The 17127-nt window shown below is 42.7% G+C and overlaps 1 long non-coding RNA gene across 1 annotated transcript; it reads right to left on the reverse strand.

Annotated features, from left to right (window-relative positions):
• Positions 1-7797: 7797 nt before the first annotated feature.
• LOC133365656 (uncharacterized) lies at positions 7798-16229 on the reverse strand. The gene is made up of 3 exons (XR_009758278.1): positions 16083-16229; positions 9577-9686; positions 7798-8079 (listed from the first exon to the last, which is right to left on the reverse strand). It is a non-coding gene; the product is annotated as an uncharacterized LOC133365656 (long non-coding RNA).
• Positions 16230-17127: the final 898 nt, after the last annotated feature.

The following is a 17127-nucleotide window of genomic DNA, read 5'->3' on the forward strand; positions in this document are numbered from 1 at the left end:
CAGGTCTTTAAGGCCTTGCGGAACATATTCAGGGAAGAGACGTGCCGAAGATCTTGTGGGAGGGAGTTCCAGAGGGTGGGGGCCGCCACTGAGAAGGCCCTCTCTCTAGTTCCCGCCAATCTAGCTGCTTTGGTTGGCGGGATTGAGAGGCCTTGAGTGGCCGATCTTGTCAGGCGGCATAATTGGTGGCGTTGTAGGCGCTCCTTTAGATAAACTGGGCCGAGACCGTATAGGGATTTATAGGTCAGTACCAACTCTCCTAACACTCTCTGCCCCCTTAACAAACTACAGTTCCCGGGATTCTTTGAGCAAACCTGTAACTATTTAAAGTGGTATAACGGTGTTTTAAATGTATGCACAGATGGGACCTAAGTGTGAATTTGTATATTTCATTCAGTCATAGAGTTGGAGGCACGCTTGTGGGCCTAGTCCAACTCCCTGCTTAATGCAGGAAATCGAGAGCTAGTGTTGCATTTCTAGCTAATGGCTACCCTCACTGTTCTTGAAGCGCTCCAGAGAGAGAGAGAGAGAGAGAGAGAGAGAGAGAGTCCACCACTGTTCTTGTTTTGTTCCATCTAGCCGGTGTGGTTAGAACAGGTGCAAAGATTATTTCTATGCAAAGATCTTTTTCTATGGAAACCATGTAACTTGTTGAGTATGCAAAAACTGCTACAATGGATGCTTACCTTGAAACATATGTTACCTGCATCCATTGTTTGGGGCTTCAGTCTGAATTTCAGGACTGGGGTCTTTGCTCTGAGCAAATAAACAGTTGTTACTTTTCTCCGTGTCGAATGACTATTATTTGCAGTGGCTAGTCAACTATCCCTAATAGGATAAGAGGTTTTTTCTCTTACAGCACCACCAGTTGTAATTGGTTGTATTGCTGAACTTCTCTTATCATCAAAAAGCTTCTAATAGTCAACTGAAATTACCCTACTGTAACATAATCCTGTAAGATCATTAAAAACTCTATAATTAACTCCCACTAAAACTAACAAATATGCTTTTGTTTGTTATGGTTTTCATTACAAACCTGGGTTTTTGCTGCATGCAGTTTTTAATTTCAGAGCATTGTATGCATGATGGAAGATGGAACCTAAAAATGACAGAATAACAAATGGAACTGGTGGAAATTTTTATTGCAAGACAGTTGTTGCGCACAAAACACTCCTTAATGATCAGCAGTGTTAGGAAAGGTATTCTTATAATATTAGTTCAGTATTGGTAAGTTCACCCACTGAAGCCTTCAATAAGTGCTTTGAGCTCTTTTTGAGACATCTGTTTAAAGGTTATCTAACTCATTATCACATCCAGCTATGGCAGTGATAAAACATGTGGCTTCCCTTATAGAAAAATATGGTATGGGAGCCAGTCGCCCTATCCAATGGATGGGGAAATTGGACAGCTCTGTTTTTATACACTGACATATTAATCTAAACAAAATGAGTAGCCATAAATGTCATTGTTAACCTTTCATTTGAAGGTCTCTAACCAACCTGGAGGAATGCCAGATAACAGGGAAAACAGAAGTTGATTTGAAGGAAGAATGGCAATTCTTCATACAGTGCCTTTTATTGTAGGATTATGCAATAGTGCTCCTAAAATTTAAATCCATATCTGAATGCTGTGTTTTAAATTGACAGCAGAGTTGGCTCAAGTCATACTGGTGCTTTTGATGGAAACTTCAAATGCCATCCCCATAGGGTGGTGAAAATATAACAACTGGCAATTTGCAGTCTTTTGAGGTGGGCTGCTTTACCCAGCTCCTATTGCTAATGTTTTTAAAGCATCATCTCACTGAGTTCTCCACACAAAACTAAAGGGTTCCTTATGAAGAAGCATTGAGCGGTCAGTTCACCAGCAAATTCTATTGCACAAGCCCCGTTGAAATGAATTGGAGTAGCACAAGCACTATAGATAAAACATTACTGTGCTCTCGAACTGCTTCCGTGAATTTAAATAGAATTTCTAGAAGAAAGCTTTCCAATGGACTATGGTCTAAAACAACCACTGTCTATCTTGTCTTTATTACTTTTTTTAACTTCTGGGATGCTCAGGGTGTCATATGTGGTTTCTCCCCTCTCCCCATTTTATCCTCACAACAGTTGTATGAGAAAAATTTGACTGATTGTTAGGCGAGAATCCTATATACATTTCTTAGAGTGAACATCGTTTAACTCAGTGGGACTTACTTCTGAGCAAACATACATCAGATTAAGCTGCACAGGTGACCCAGCATTCATCATGGCCAAGTAGGGATTTAAATTGAATTATCTCCAGTCCTAGTGCATCTTTCTAGAGGCCCCATCTGCACTATGCATTTAAAGCAGCATTATACCACTTTAAACAGTCATGGTTTCCCCCAAAGAATCCTGGGAACTGTAGGTTGTTACGGGTGCTGAGAGTTGTTAGGAGACCCTGTTCCCCTCACAGAACTACAGTTTTCGGGATGGTTTAACAATAAATCCCTCTTCCAAGGGAACTCTGAAAATTGTATCTGTGAGGGAAATAGGGGTCTCCTAAAAACTCTCAGCACCCTTAACAACAAACTAGTTCACAGGATTCTTTGCGGGAAGCCACGATGGTTTAAAGTGGTATGATACTGCTTTAAATGTATAGTGCAGATGGGGTGTTTGGTCACTTTAGTCTTTTGACTATCCTCTTTGCCCAAAATGTTCAGTGGCAAGCAATGCAGTGAACTCCAAATTCATAACGAAGAAGACATTAGAGCAAGAGAACACTTCCTCCATCCTTTGTAGTAGAGTTGCCACCTCAGTTAATTTTGCCTAAAGCAAAATATTTAAGTAAATATGAAGATTCCTGTTCAGGCAAAACATCTGAGGAATTTTGTGGGAGACAAGAAGAGCTTAAATGAGACTAATTACTCAAAGCTCTGTGTGTGTCTGTACATCCCTAAACTGACTCTAAAGTTTGCCTTAAGATAAATGCAATTGGTTCCTGCTCAGACAAAATATCCATGGAATATTAGGGAAAGCAAAATGTTTCAATGAGATGGATATAAGCTGGGGCAGGGGGAACTTTGTGTTTCCTTGACACTTCTACTTCCCCCGCCCACCCACAACGATTGCATTTCCTTTTTAGTTTTCTATTCACAGAATATGTGGTGCATAAAATCTATTAGTAATGTTCACATGCTCACTATTGTGGTGAGCAGAAGTCCTTCTGCTTGCATTGTGACTTTGTTGGATACAGCTCATAGTTTGTGTGACATGATGGGAGCAGTTTGTAACCCTCCCCTGCACTTTTAACCCTTTCATTGTGATCCCAATGAAAATCATCCCCCCACCCCGACAAGCTGCTATTTGGCATTGAAGGGAAGCCTTGAGACTGTGGTGCAAGAGAAAAGGATTAAACCCTCATCTCCACGTGCCACATAAACTCCCTGTTTAATGCCACATGTACTTTGACCCTCAAGGTCGCTTTTTCAAGGGTACACTTTTTCAGATTATACCACATGGTTTTTTTTATGGCAAATTCTCAGAAATGACACTCGCAGACAGATATTCAGTGGTTGGAACACATTCATCTTATCATTTAGGAAGCCATACATTTTTTTTTTAGAACTAAGAGATTTTTTTTTAAAAGGTATTTATATAGAATGAAATCCTATAATACCTTTGTGCAAGCAGAATGGACTTCCCCTCACACAATGGGACTTCACTTTCCTTCCTTCCCCCTGCAGTCCCCTTCATGCCCCCCCAAGCTAGAGGTTTGGAGGACCCTCCAGAGTAGATTTAGTCAGAGGTGAAATGGTGAATATAGGATCTTGACCATTATACTATTCATTATACGATAACCCTAGAAGCAGATTCCTAAGTTGTTGGAGACCTTTTCTGAGTTTTCGGATTTTGTAAAAGATTGCTTCCAAGCAAGATAAATATAACCACCTAAAGAACTTTTTAATAAGGTGTTGAGGTTTATCAAATTCAATAGGCCTCCACTACTGATAATCTGATGTAACTGTTTTACTTTAAGCTCCTTGGTTGATATTTTCAATTCTTTTATATGACTCTGCATTATTATTTGAGCATTTAATTCATACACTGCAACGAGTGCTTCAGTTTCCTCCGTTGCCATCAGCCCTATCCAGGCATTCACCGAGAATGCTTGGAGGTCAGAGCATTGCTGTGCATGCTAGCCCCACTCCTGACACCCCCAACACCTGATGGAAGCCTTAGACGTTTGCACATCGTGCAGAAAGGTCTTTGCATATCTGACTGAACATGCTTAGATTCCTGCCTTTAGTCAGGAACCTTGTACAATTGGAGTTCCTGATCACATGGAGGTTTTGAAGCATGTTCAGCCGAATGAGTGAAGCTTCCTTCTTCATACCTTCCCGCTCCACATGTGAATGTTGGAATTCAAACCCGCAGGTACAGAGGGCAGGATTAGCATGCATGGCCCCATACTTCCCTCCACACATTCTGAACACATGTAAGGGAAATGCCTGGAGAGGGCTATTGCAATTTTAAGTTGTGATAACCTACGGTTATATGCAATCGACTCGACTCTTTGAAGATTCTTTAATGGTCTTAAGCACTGGTTCTTAAACTGGGGTGTACTCACCCTCGGGGGTGCAAGACACTTTTTCTAAGGGTGCGAGGTGTTGTTCAACAGATTTAAAAAGAAGCAGAAAATTAACAATACAACCACAGATTTTGGAAAACTGTCATTTATAAATAAAAAACGAACTAAATTTTTTCAGGGGGTGTAAGAGCATATTTTGGAAATCCAAGGGGTACTGGCAGTGGAAAAGGTTGAGAACCACTGGTCTTAAGTCAGATCATTGGTTCATTTAGCCCAGAAATGCCTAATCTAACTAGTAACAGTTATCCACGTGCTAGTTTTGCCTAGCTCCTTGTGATACTTTTTAGACTGGAGATACCAAGAATTGAACCTGGGACTTTTTAAATACAGTGTTTGCTCTCTATCACTGAGCTATGGTATCTGTGAACATTATGCCAAAAGTTGCTTGTTGTTGTTATGTGCCTTCAAGTCGATTACAACTTATGGCAACCCTATGAATCAACAACCTCCAATAGCATCTGTCGTGAACCACCTTGTTCAGACCTTGTAAGTTCAGGTCTGTGGTTTCCTTTATGGAATCTGCCCATCTCTTGTTTGGCCTTCCTCTTTTTCTACTCCCTTCTGTTTTTCCCAACATTATTGTCTTTTCTAGTGAATCATGTCTTCTCATTATGTGTCCCAAGTACGATAACCTCAGTTTCATCATTTTAGCTTCCAGTGACGGTTCTGGTTTAATTTGTTCTAACACCCAATTATTTGTCTTTTTCGCAGTCCATGGTATGCGCAAAGCTCTCCTTCAACACCACACTTCAAAGGAGTTGATTTTGCTCTTATCTGCTTTTTTCACTGTCCAACTTTCACATCCATATACATAGAGATCAGGAATACCATGGTCTGAATGATCCTGACTTTAGTGTTCAGTGATACATCTTTGCATTTGAGGACCTTTTCTAGTTCTCTCATAGCTGCCCTTCCCAGTCCTAGCCTTCTTCTGATTTCTTGACTCTTGTCTCCATTTTGGTTAATGACTGTGCCAAAGTATTGATAATCCTTGACAAGTTGAATGTCCTCGTTGTCAACTTTAAAGTTACATAAATCTTCTGTTGTCATCTGGCTGTCAGCTTCCTCCTCTTCCATCTCAGGGTTGCCTTTATAAAACTCAGCAGGGAAGAGGATGGGGGCAAACCTAGAATTAGTTGGCTCTGTCCCTCCCTGCTGTTGGGATCCCTTACTTTTGCCCTGCCAGTCCCAATGGGCAGCAGCCACCACACTGGCAACATATCCACTGATCCGAGATCAGAGGTTGTGCTGATGTAACAGGGCATTTGTTGCAAAGTATCGGGATGCAAGTATCCCAACGTCTTGCATTAGTGTAGCTTGCTTCACAGGATCAGGCCGTTTAGTAACTCCCCTTTCACCTTCTGTCAATTTGCAGTCAACTCTATGGTACATTTCAAGGTTCTGTTGTTTAGCCTCTTGTTGCAAATGGATTGTGTGGGTGTGTAAGCTGCTTCTCCAGGGTGGCATATGAAATATGATTGGACAGCAAAGTCATGTTTGGATACTTGAAGAACTTTCTTCCAGGACAACAAGGCACAACATTGTGCTCATATTCCTGACTACCTGCTTATTCTAGTATTTCCCCTCCCATGAGACTTTGGCATACATACCTTATTTACAAATCTCAACAGGCTTTGTTTCATCAAATGTTTAACATTCCTTTCTTGGGTGAGCAATATCTCTTATGCAAGAACTGGTTCTGACACTCAAGCAGGTAGTGTTGTGGTTTTCTGTTCTGATCACTGGTGGAATTATTTTCAAGCAGTTCTCCTCTCTGTTGGAGATCTGGCAAAATAAAAGAAACCCTTCTGGCCCAACAGTTACCTAACAAAATGTCTGTGCATAATCCAAGCATTTCTTTCATTCTTCTGTCTCCTCTCTCTTAATGAGACAGAACAGCATTATGTAACCAGTTATGTTGATTTAAACACAGCTTCTCCTGCATGGATCTCACTGAACAAAAGGTAATGGGTTCTTACCCCCCACTGCTCTTCTCCATAATTGTAAATCTACTCTGTTTACATTAACATTAGGCAATGTGTTGGTGCAGATTTTTTAAAAGTGGCTGGGTTTGAAAGAATGGTTTATGTCTATGTTTTCCAAAGCAGCAAGAATTCCCAGAGCCATATTTAGGGTGCAATGGGGGGATTATTAGGTTAAGATCAACAAATGTGGTGTGTGTGTATGTGTATATAAAATATTTTTAAAGAGATGTAAGTTCTATACATGAAGTGTAGGATAAAATGGTGCAAAAAGGGGAAGGCCTTCGATCTAAAACTATTTTTGAATCACTATGCACCTGCTCCAAACATGAACTGAAGGGGGCAGCTGCAGCAACTTACAAACTTCTAACTGATCTCTCCATTGGGAATTAAAACAGTTTGAGAGAGATTTGGGAGAGTGATGTGGGTTATGAAATAGATGAGGTGACTTGGGCACAATATGGTTGCAACTTCCATTAAAGGCAGTATCAGCCAAAATTCAGGAAGCAGTTATTAAAGTGCTCCTCTGCAAACACTGGACTGGTGAGGTTATTCTGCATAAAACCTTCACTATTGCCACTCTCTTGACCTTTTTACACATGTGGTGGGAGTGCCCAAAGGTTCAGTGCTTCGGGGGTCTCATAACTGATGAAGTCTCCACTCTGTCAGGGCAGAAGCAGGGGTGCAACCCAGCAGTTACATTGTTGACATTAGAAAATGACTCTAATCCACACGTCACCTCAAAAGAGCTGGTCTCGCTGCTACTGTCGGCAGTGCGCATGGAGATAGCTGGAAAATGGAAGGGAGGAACTGATCCTTCTTTGAAAGAGTGGTCAAACAGAGTATGGGACTTCTCCAAACACTATCATTTCAACAGCACTTGCTTCCCTTTCTTCAGTAATATGAACTGGGGCGGTGTGACACTTAAGCCCCCTGCAACCTGCAGCGCTATGGAGAAGTTATCTGAATGTGCCTTAGTAGGGAGGGAGGTACAGGCAGGATATACATGGTCATTACTGGTCCTGCATTAGGTATTCATATTGTTATCAGCACCGTATAACAGGAGGGTTCTGCAAACGTGTGTTATGGTTATCATTTCCAAGTTTTTCTTTACTTGCCTCTTTCTGTAAAAAAACCACAACACAATAAAGACCATTGAAAAGAAAGTGTAGGATAATATATATTAGATGTTTTAGGTGGACTGTTAGGATAGAATGGGGTGGGGAATAGGATCCTGACATCCCTGACACCTTGTGGTCATTTTGCCAGTGGGCCACATCCCTTCTCCCCAGGCCACTTCCCTCATTGACCCTGTTTTGCAACCTCCTTGAATGCACACAGGTCCTGCTTGCAGGCTTCCCATAGGCATCTGGTTGGCCACCATGAGCCTAGAGTAGATGAGCCACTGGCCTGATCCAGCAGGGTTCCTCTTATGTTTTTGCTGGCTAGAACGTGTCCAGGAGCTCCGATAATGCCTCTTGCTTGCCTGGAGGGAGGATAGAGAGGGATGTGTGAGTATGTGTAGAAACAAGCCTACTGTGCAAAGGTAAAATTAACTTTAATTGCTCTGCCCGCTGTTGCTTCTGGCCCTGCCTATCACTGGCATGTGCCCCCCCGCCCCCCCATCTAAAGGATGCCTAGAAGGGAATGCAGCTCTCAGGCTGAAAAAGGTTCCCCACCCGTCATGAGTCCTTATCCAGATAATGAAACTAATTGTAGCAGAAGTAACACAGAAGACCAAATAAAACCTGAAGGTGGCACTAGAGGAATACACACATCCCAAAGAAAAGCAAACACTTGTTCTCTTGGAGTGAATATAGACTCTTATGGCCAGAAGAAAATGAGCAGTTCAGATCCAATCATTCTGTTTCATATCTTTTTTCCTTCCACTCGAGACAGGTCTCACTTGGATCCAGCCATCACCTTACCTATCCTAAAAGCTCCAAAAAACCAGCGTAAGGGCTACTGCCTGGAATAGTCTGGCTTCACAGCTGGAGGGCATACTGTATTCCCACTGGCTCACCATACCCAATAAAATGTCCAGTGAAAAAGGGGGGGCGACGGGGATAGGGAAAAGCTTAGCTATGAAGGAAAGTCCCACCAGCTTACCTTGAGGTGCTTGGACTAACAGGCCCCTTCTCCTGCCATCCACTGGGAATTTCAACAGGTGACTCAACGGAAAAGGCCATTCTGGCACATAGCCCTTGCCGGCCCAGAATTCCTGAATCGCCCTACCTGTTCTGTGGTAGCTGGCGAGCGTGCTAGGGGAAATGGAATCTACAGGAATTCCAGTGTGCAGTTCACAGGAATAGGCCATCTTTGCACAGCCTCTGCGGCCCTTTCTGCATTCTGATAGCTGGCGATCACACTAGGGCAATGGATAGGCTTATGGCCATCTCCGACTGGGGCAGATCATCCCTACTCCCAGCTGTCAAGGGAATCCCCAGGTACATAGCCATACTATAAGCTGTGACCTCAGGTGCTAACATGCATCCCAAAATCTGCCATACCCCTGAACAGCCAATCACACAGAGAGTGCCCCACTACTTCTGGGCCCACATGTCTCCTGATTGCTCCCTCCCAGAAGAATCTGAAGCACTCCATGTAAGAAATATAGCAGTCCATAGGCAATGTTCTGCCACATAAATGCATAAAGCACCTCTGCCACATGCACGCACCATGTTAAATGAAGTGTAGCGCATGGTACCTAGACTATCAGGTATGAACCACTTACAGCCGAACCCCTTCAATAAGACTGGTGGTGAATCAGGTGTAATTTGCATCTTTACACTCTGTTCCTGGCAAATTACTGCCATAACGAAAACAGATCAAAGACTGTAGGCCATGAAAGCCAGCCCGGAGTTGGAGGCCATAAAGGCCAGTCGGGAGTTGGAGTATGGGACTAGGAAACCAAAAGGAAAACACCATAACACAGACAAACCTTCCCTTAAACCGGGTAGCCAGCAAGCAAAGTTCGTAGTACCTTGAGTCTAACTGGGGAGGGACACATGTCCTTGAGCAGCTTATGCTGGGGGCTTCTTCTTACCCCTTTGAAGGGCTCTTGTCTCCTATCTCACTGTTGCATGTATCCTTCTGCAAAAGGGAAAGAAATCATTTATGAGTAAGTACACTTTACCAACTACTAGTTCATTCTGAGTTGATTTTGGGGAGGTCTTACAACATTGCATCTAGCAATTGTTACCTCACATTTTTTCAGTGCATTCCCCCATCAGTTTCCTTTCTGCAAAAAAAATCTGGTTTTTTGAGGGGGGGATGGGGAGAATACACTTTGTGCATGAGCCCAAATCCACTTTAACTGCTCAATCTCAGTTTGCAGGTATGTGACTGAATCCCATCCACATAACAGCCACCATCTGGAAGTTGCCCAAGTCTTGAGCAATTAGCTGTTTAGAGACAGCCAGGTTCCCATCCATTCCTGAGGTCATCTAGTCCAGCTGGGCTGAAGAACAGCCATACTGAGGGCAGGTGAAACGGGCCATATCTCAGTGGCAGAGCATCTGCTTTGCATGCTGAAGGCCTCAGGTTCAATCCCCAGCAGCTCCATGTCAGGGTGGGTATGTCCCCTGACTGAAACCCTGGAGAGTCACTGCCAGTCAGTGTAGACAACACTGAGCTAGATGGACCAATTGTCTGACTCAGTATAAAACAGCTTCCTGTGTTCCTATAGGGCTCTCTTACTTCTCTTTTTTGTAAGTCACCCAAGAGCCATTTTAGCTAAAGAGTGGAGTAAAAATGCTTTAACTCAATGTTTTAAAAATAATACTCTATATGGCCATATGAAAAGGGCTGTGGCTCAGTGGTAAAGCACATGCTTTGCAAGCAGAAGACCCCTGGTTCAATCCTAGATTTGGAAAGCCTCCCTAGAGCCAGCCAGTGTTGACAGTACTGAGCTAGAAGGAGCAATAGTCTGTTGTCCCCCAGTATGCCATACATAGGCCACATCTACATCATACATTTAAAGCATGTGGCTTCCACCAAATAATCCTGGGAACTGTAGTTTGTTAAGGGTGCTGGAAATTGTAGCTCTGTCAAGGGTAAACTACAGCTCCCAGAATTCCTTGAGGGAAGCCATGACTGTTACAGTGGTAAAAAGGTGCTTTAAATGTATGGCGTGGATGTGACCATATCCTCCTGGAGATTTTCTGGTAGTGGAGAGGCATCTTAGGAGTGTGTTGAGGGCAAGTATTGATACGTCCTATCCAAAGACCTCTCATTTCCCTAACATGCCCTCCGGAATGACATGGATATACACCAGCTGTAGGGTTGGCATAGATAATTCCTTCCTGTTGCATAGCTGTCACCTCCTTCCTTGGCCATAGCAAATGGGCAAGAGCAACAGATGCAGCAGTGTCTCTACCCATGGATTCTAAGTATAAAGCAAAACAAGCATAACAAGTATACCTAGGCCTAGACATAATTCACTGTCACTTCTCACCTCTTTGTAATAGACTGAATCCCTTCAGCTGACCTTCAGCTGCCATTATTTTCAGCTGTCTCAAAAAGGTCTTAAAGGGAAACTCCACACCTGAGTAATGAAAAAGGGTGAGGAGCAGATAATTTGATTGACTGTAGGTCTCTCCCAAGGAATGTAATAAGTCAATAAGTAATATTCAGACAGAGATGGGTTTGATATTGTACAAGATCCAGTCCCTGCTTGAAAACAAAATGGAATGGAATGTTAGATCTGAATCCACAAACTACTGTTAGGCATACATAAAGTTAGCTGCTATTGGGGGTAGGGTGGGGAAATCAGGGTCAGCGCAAGGGCCCCTGTGGCCCAGAGGGCCCTTGAAGGACCCCTCCTTAGTGTGGGAGAGTGGTGCTCCAATTTCATGATCCATGGAGGCATTGGGTCCTGCAACCTGACCCTGCTATGGATCACAGAGAGGGAGCATCCAGGCACCTCCCCAAATAGAGACAGTGCAGGCTTCAATAAGCTGCTCGCATGCCCCACCTACCACTCCTGTCACTGTGAATGCCGTGTGTGCATGCCTGCCATCACCCAATATGGTGATGGTGGCTTCCCTAAGGGACTATGCCCCTGCTGCCCTCTTGGTTGATGGTAGGCATGTGTGCTATGGACACAGATCATTCACTTGACACAAGAGGTAGGTGGGGCACGTGGGCAGGCTTATTAGCTCTGTGCCAGCTGTAGGGGTGTGTGTTGAGCTATGGTGCTTGCAGGCCCATTAAAGGCTGGTGCCCAAGGGCCTAGTCATGCCTGGTGCCAGCCCTGGAGAGAGTGTTACTTAAAAACTGATTTGCTAAAGCAAAGCTAAAGTCAACTGAAATATAACACTAACTGTTCCATTCAGCACTAACTGTTCCATTCAGATGAAATCAAAGTTCCATTTGCTGTCCACTGGTTATTTCTCATGGATAGCAATAATTATATTTCTTTCATAAAAGCAATACAAGTCAGCCACACATTTGTACTATCCAAGGACTTGTGTTTATCTAAGGCTGACTCAAAGAAATCATAAGTTAGAGGGAAATGTTCTAGGGAGTTGGCAGTAAATAATAATATTCAACAAGAAATGTAGAAAATACACATGAAATACAACTCCATACGAATCTCTCAAAATATTTAACTTAATTTTGGTCTGATGCCAAGCAATAATACTTTTTGTCCATTTGATTTTGTGCCACCTTAAGGTAATGTGAATGGATAAAATAAGGCGCTCATTTCTAAAAAAAAGTTTCATGCAATTCTGCTACATAATGCAGGATCCAACCATTTCTTTCAAAGCAATTCAAGTAAGAAATTTCAGTACCCTGATTTATTATTCAGAGGGAAAAACAACGAGGGCAGTTAACCTTCTTGAAGAATGTGGAAGACTACATTGCCAGGGGAGATGCAGGGGCAGGGGAGCTGTGTGTCAATTTATTGCCATTGCCCCTCCACCACTGAAAAGGCCAGGAAGAGGAGAGAGAGAGAGAGAGAGAGTATATAGGAATGCCCCCTGTAGAAAGTATAGCGAATAGTGCAATCCTATGCATGCCTATTTAGAAATATGGCAATCCCGGGAAGGCTTCAAAACCAGGTTTATATCAAGCCCCTAGTAGAGTTCAGTATAGATGTACATTGAGCTGGTGCACTGTATTTGGCTTGCTGGGTAAAAGGTTGTGCAGGCCTCCTCTGAAGCTTTTTGCAATTCCTCTCAAGGGTCCCTACTTCCTCTAAGCAGAATTCCTCACTTCATGCTTTACTTTCAAAGTGGCATTTCTGGAATCTTCTGACTTTATTATCTCTGTACCCATGATTTATTTATTTATTTTATTACATTTTTAGACCGCCCTATAGCAATAAGCTCCCAGGGCGGTGTACAGCATAATAAAACAGATTAAAATACAAGCGGATGCAAATACAATACAGTACACAATAAAACATAATTAAAAATTTCCAAATTTAGATTCAATTTAAAAATTTTTAAAATTTTTTAAAATGCCTGGGCAAATAGGTAGGTCTTTACCTGGTGCCGGAAAGATAACAGAGAAGGCGCCAGGCATATCTCATCAGGGAGGGCGTTCCATAGTTTGGGGGCCACCGCCGAGAAGGCCCTAGCTCTAGTTGTCATTCTCCGTGCCTCCTTATGCGTTGGGACACGGAGAAGGGACTTCGACGTCGAGCGCAGCGACCGGGTAGGTACATAGCGGGAGAGGCGTTCCGCCAGGTATTGCAGTCCGATGCCATTAAGGGCTTTATAGGTAAGAACCAACACTTTGAATCTGGCCCGGAAACATATTGGTAGCCAGTGCAGCTGGGCCAGAACAGGTGTTATATGATCAATTTTTTTAGTCCCAGTAAGGACTCTGGCCGCAGCATTCTGCACCAGCTGAAGTTTCCGAACCGTCTTCAGAGGTAACCCTACGTAGAGTGCATTACAGTAGTCCAATCTAGAGGTTACCAGAGTATGGATAACTGTGGCGAGGTTCTCCCTCTCCAGATAGGGTCGTAGTTGGGCTACCAGCCGAAGCTGGTAGAACGCATTCCGTGCCACCGAGGCTACTTGAGCCTCCAGTGACAGGAGCGGATCTAATAAGACCCCCAAACTACGGACTTGCTCCTTTAGGGGGAGTGTAACCCCATCTAGGGCAGGTCGGACATCATCCATCTGGGCAGAGAGCCCCCCCACCAACAGCATCTCAGTCTTGTCAGGATTGAGTCTCAGTTTGTTAGCTCTCATCCAGTCCATTATCACGGCCAGGCAGCGGTTCAGTACATTAACAGCCTCACCTGAAGAAGATGAAAAGGAGAAGTAGAGCTGCGTATCATCAGCATATTGCTGGAAACGCACTCCAAATCTCCTAATGACCTCAATGATACCCAAATCCTGACCAGGAGTCATCCTTAAGTGCTCTCCAGCTTGGCTGAACTCCATACTTTGACTTAATCACTGCTTGACTAGGCTACCTCAATTATCTTTTATGGTCCTTTTTAACCTTCGCTGTCTAATCATTAGGCTGCTGTAGCTGCTGATGGTGTACTGAATCACCTCCAAGAGGGTCTGTAGCTTCAAGTGTACAACAGAATCCAATTTTAAGAACATCCTGTTTCTGTTTTGCAAAACCACCAGTGGTCCTTAACTGTTTAATTGGTATGAAAATAACTTAGTCTTTTAACCCAAGGTGACTCCATCTCATGTTACCCACTGTGACCCATTATTATTGGTCTTGATCATACAGTACCTCCTGCCTGATATATTTGGTAGATTTTCTGAGATTTAATTTGCTTGTTCACATGAGCACATTGCCCAGTGTGATTACATACAGGTTGAATCCAGATTTAGTTATACTTGAGATAGATCCATTGCAATCAATGGACTTAAATTAGTCATGACTAATTTGTCCCATTGATTTCAGTGGGCATACTCTATTTTATTTATTTATTTATTAAATTATATCCCGCCGTTCCTCCCAAAAGGAGCCAAGGGCGGCAAACAAAAACACTAAAAGCACTTTAAAACATCTTAAAAACAGAAGCCATTAAAACATATTAAAACAAAACATTGTAAAAACATTAAACAAACACTTTAAAAACATATTAAAAAGCAATTTCAGCACAGACGCAGACTGGGATAGAGTCTTTACTTAAAAGGCTTAAAATGAAGGTGTTCAATAGGCACCAAAAAGATAACAGATTTGGCACCTGTCTAATATTTAAGGGGAGGGAATTCCAAAGTGTCTGTGCTACAATACTAAAGGTCCACTTCCTGCATTGTCCAACATGGACCTCCTGATAAGACGGTATCGACTAGGTATATAAGAAGTAAGCTGATCTTTCAGGTATCCTGGTTCCAAGCTGCATAGGCTTTGTACACCAAAACTAGAACGTTGAACTTGGCCCGGTATCTAATGGGCAGCCAGTGCAATTCTTTCAGCAGTGGGGTATCATGTTGGTGATACCCTGCCCCACTGAGCCGCATTTTGCAATAGCTACAGCTTCCAGTCCAACCTCAAGGGCAGCCTCACATAGAGCACATTACAGTAATCCAGCCTGGAGGTTACAAGTGCATGGACAACAGTGGTTAAGCTATCCTGGTCCAGAAACATCCATTGCTGTCTTACCAGCTGAAGCAGTTGTGGTTCAGGGCCCAAATCTATTTCAGATCAGGCACAGGATTTCACAGTGTTCACCAGCGATCTAAAATGAATCCAAGTTGAGGTCTGTATTCAGAGGTCCCTAGGCTTTGCCATATGCTAATGATGTTAAGGACAAATCCCTGCTCTACCAAGGCTGAACTGGGACCCTTGGCAAAGTTATATCTTCTCAGCTTTGCCTGTGAAATGGGAATATGGACCTAGCCCCAGAGGGGTATTGCATGCATGAAGTAAACGAAGGGTTATAAAGCCCTTGCCAATTAACCTTACATTATGCTTTATGATAAATGATAGTAACTTAAACACCCAGTGATAACTTTCTATGAACTAAGAACTGTATGTGATAGCTTTAAATCAGTTGAAGTTTTGTGCAAACATGGAATGTGAGCCTGAACTTTTTTTTTTACAGGGTCATAAATATAAAACATTTGCAAGTGCCTACCATAAAATTCCTCTTTAATTTCAAACTGTGGGGTTTTTTTGGCATATGTGTTCATTACACCAATATGAAACTTGCTTCAATAGAAGCCTACTGTGCTCTGCAAAATAGGAACTAAATTGCTTATAGTGGCTGCTGAAGCTGCTTTATCGCCAAACCAGCACAGATCTAATTTTTAGTGCTTGTTTTAGTACAGTATTTCTGAAAGTGGAATATTTAAACCTAACATGGGCAGCAATGGTGATACAGGAAAGCTGGAGTGTTGGGAATATATATGTTTCTATAACATATATGACATGCATAAATGTGTGGAATGGGAGGTGAGGAGGAGACATGAGGGAATCTGTAGCAATTTGACCCTCACTTCTGTGAATGTACACAGATGCAACAGGCAGAAACAGTACTGTATCAGAAGAAAAGGGACTCACCTAACTGGGTTGATGACCAGGAATCACTGCAAGATGTGGTGGGAGTTCTACCTTGTTTTCTACAACAGCAGGAGCTTTAACCAAAATACTTTTGAAATCTCCTCCAAATTATTCAATTAGTTGATGATCAATTTAAGAGAACCAAGGTGTAAGGTAACAGTGGTCTCAAAATGGAGATATTAGCAGGAAGACCCAGAGACTTTATACTCTATGCCACCTTGTTGGAGAAAAGAGCCTTTGGTCTGTATTTGCAGCACAACACCATCACCACTGCTGATGGTTACAGCTGCAAGTTCAATAAAGATCTGATAGCACAAGGGGCTAAGAGGATTGCACCTGGTCATATAAACCTGCTGACTCTTGTCTGATATCTTAGCATTCACAACTTAGATGGAGCTGCTTCTACGTTATCTGCTTGGTCACCAACCTTGACAAAACATTGGGGGAGAAGGAGTATGCAAGCATATATGAATCTTGGGCAGAGCTTGGAAAAGTTACTTTTTTTAACCTACAACTCCCATTAGCCCCAGCCAGCATGGCCACTGGATTGGGCTGATGGGAGTTGTAGTTCAAAAAAGTAACTTTTCCAAGCTCTGATCTTGGGGAGGCATTGGCCAAAAAAGTTTGTCAGTTTCTGGTTTTGTAAATTGTCAGCTGCTAATGCTCCACAAACTACACAATACAGTGATCCAGCATGGTGTCTAGTGCAGCTAATAATTATTCACAATTGGTTTATTAAATATGCAGGTCATCAGCAGAAGTTTTCTAATATATACATTTAGCAAAACATACAAGTTCTTGACATGCTTAGTTTGCAGTGTTTATTAATCTGATAATAGCATAAGAGTCTCCTGCTTACCTGTTGACTGCCGATTTGTTGAGAGATAAAAGTGCCAGGATTTCCTTTGAAGTAAATGTTAATTGTATGCGTGTAAAGTGATCGCCTGTAATCTTTACAACTACCTAACATAACCAGCATTTTATTGGTGCTTGGAGTACTTCCCTTGCTTTTCTTGTGCTAAATAAAGGGAAATAATTAAAAAAT

The sequence above is a fragment of the Rhineura floridana genome, chromosome 10, assembly GCF_030035675.1.
Source record: "Rhineura floridana isolate rRhiFlo1 chromosome 10, rRhiFlo1.hap2, whole genome shotgun sequence".
Classification (NCBI taxonomy): Eukaryota; Metazoa; Chordata; class Lepidosauria; order Squamata; family Rhineuridae; genus Rhineura; species Rhineura floridana.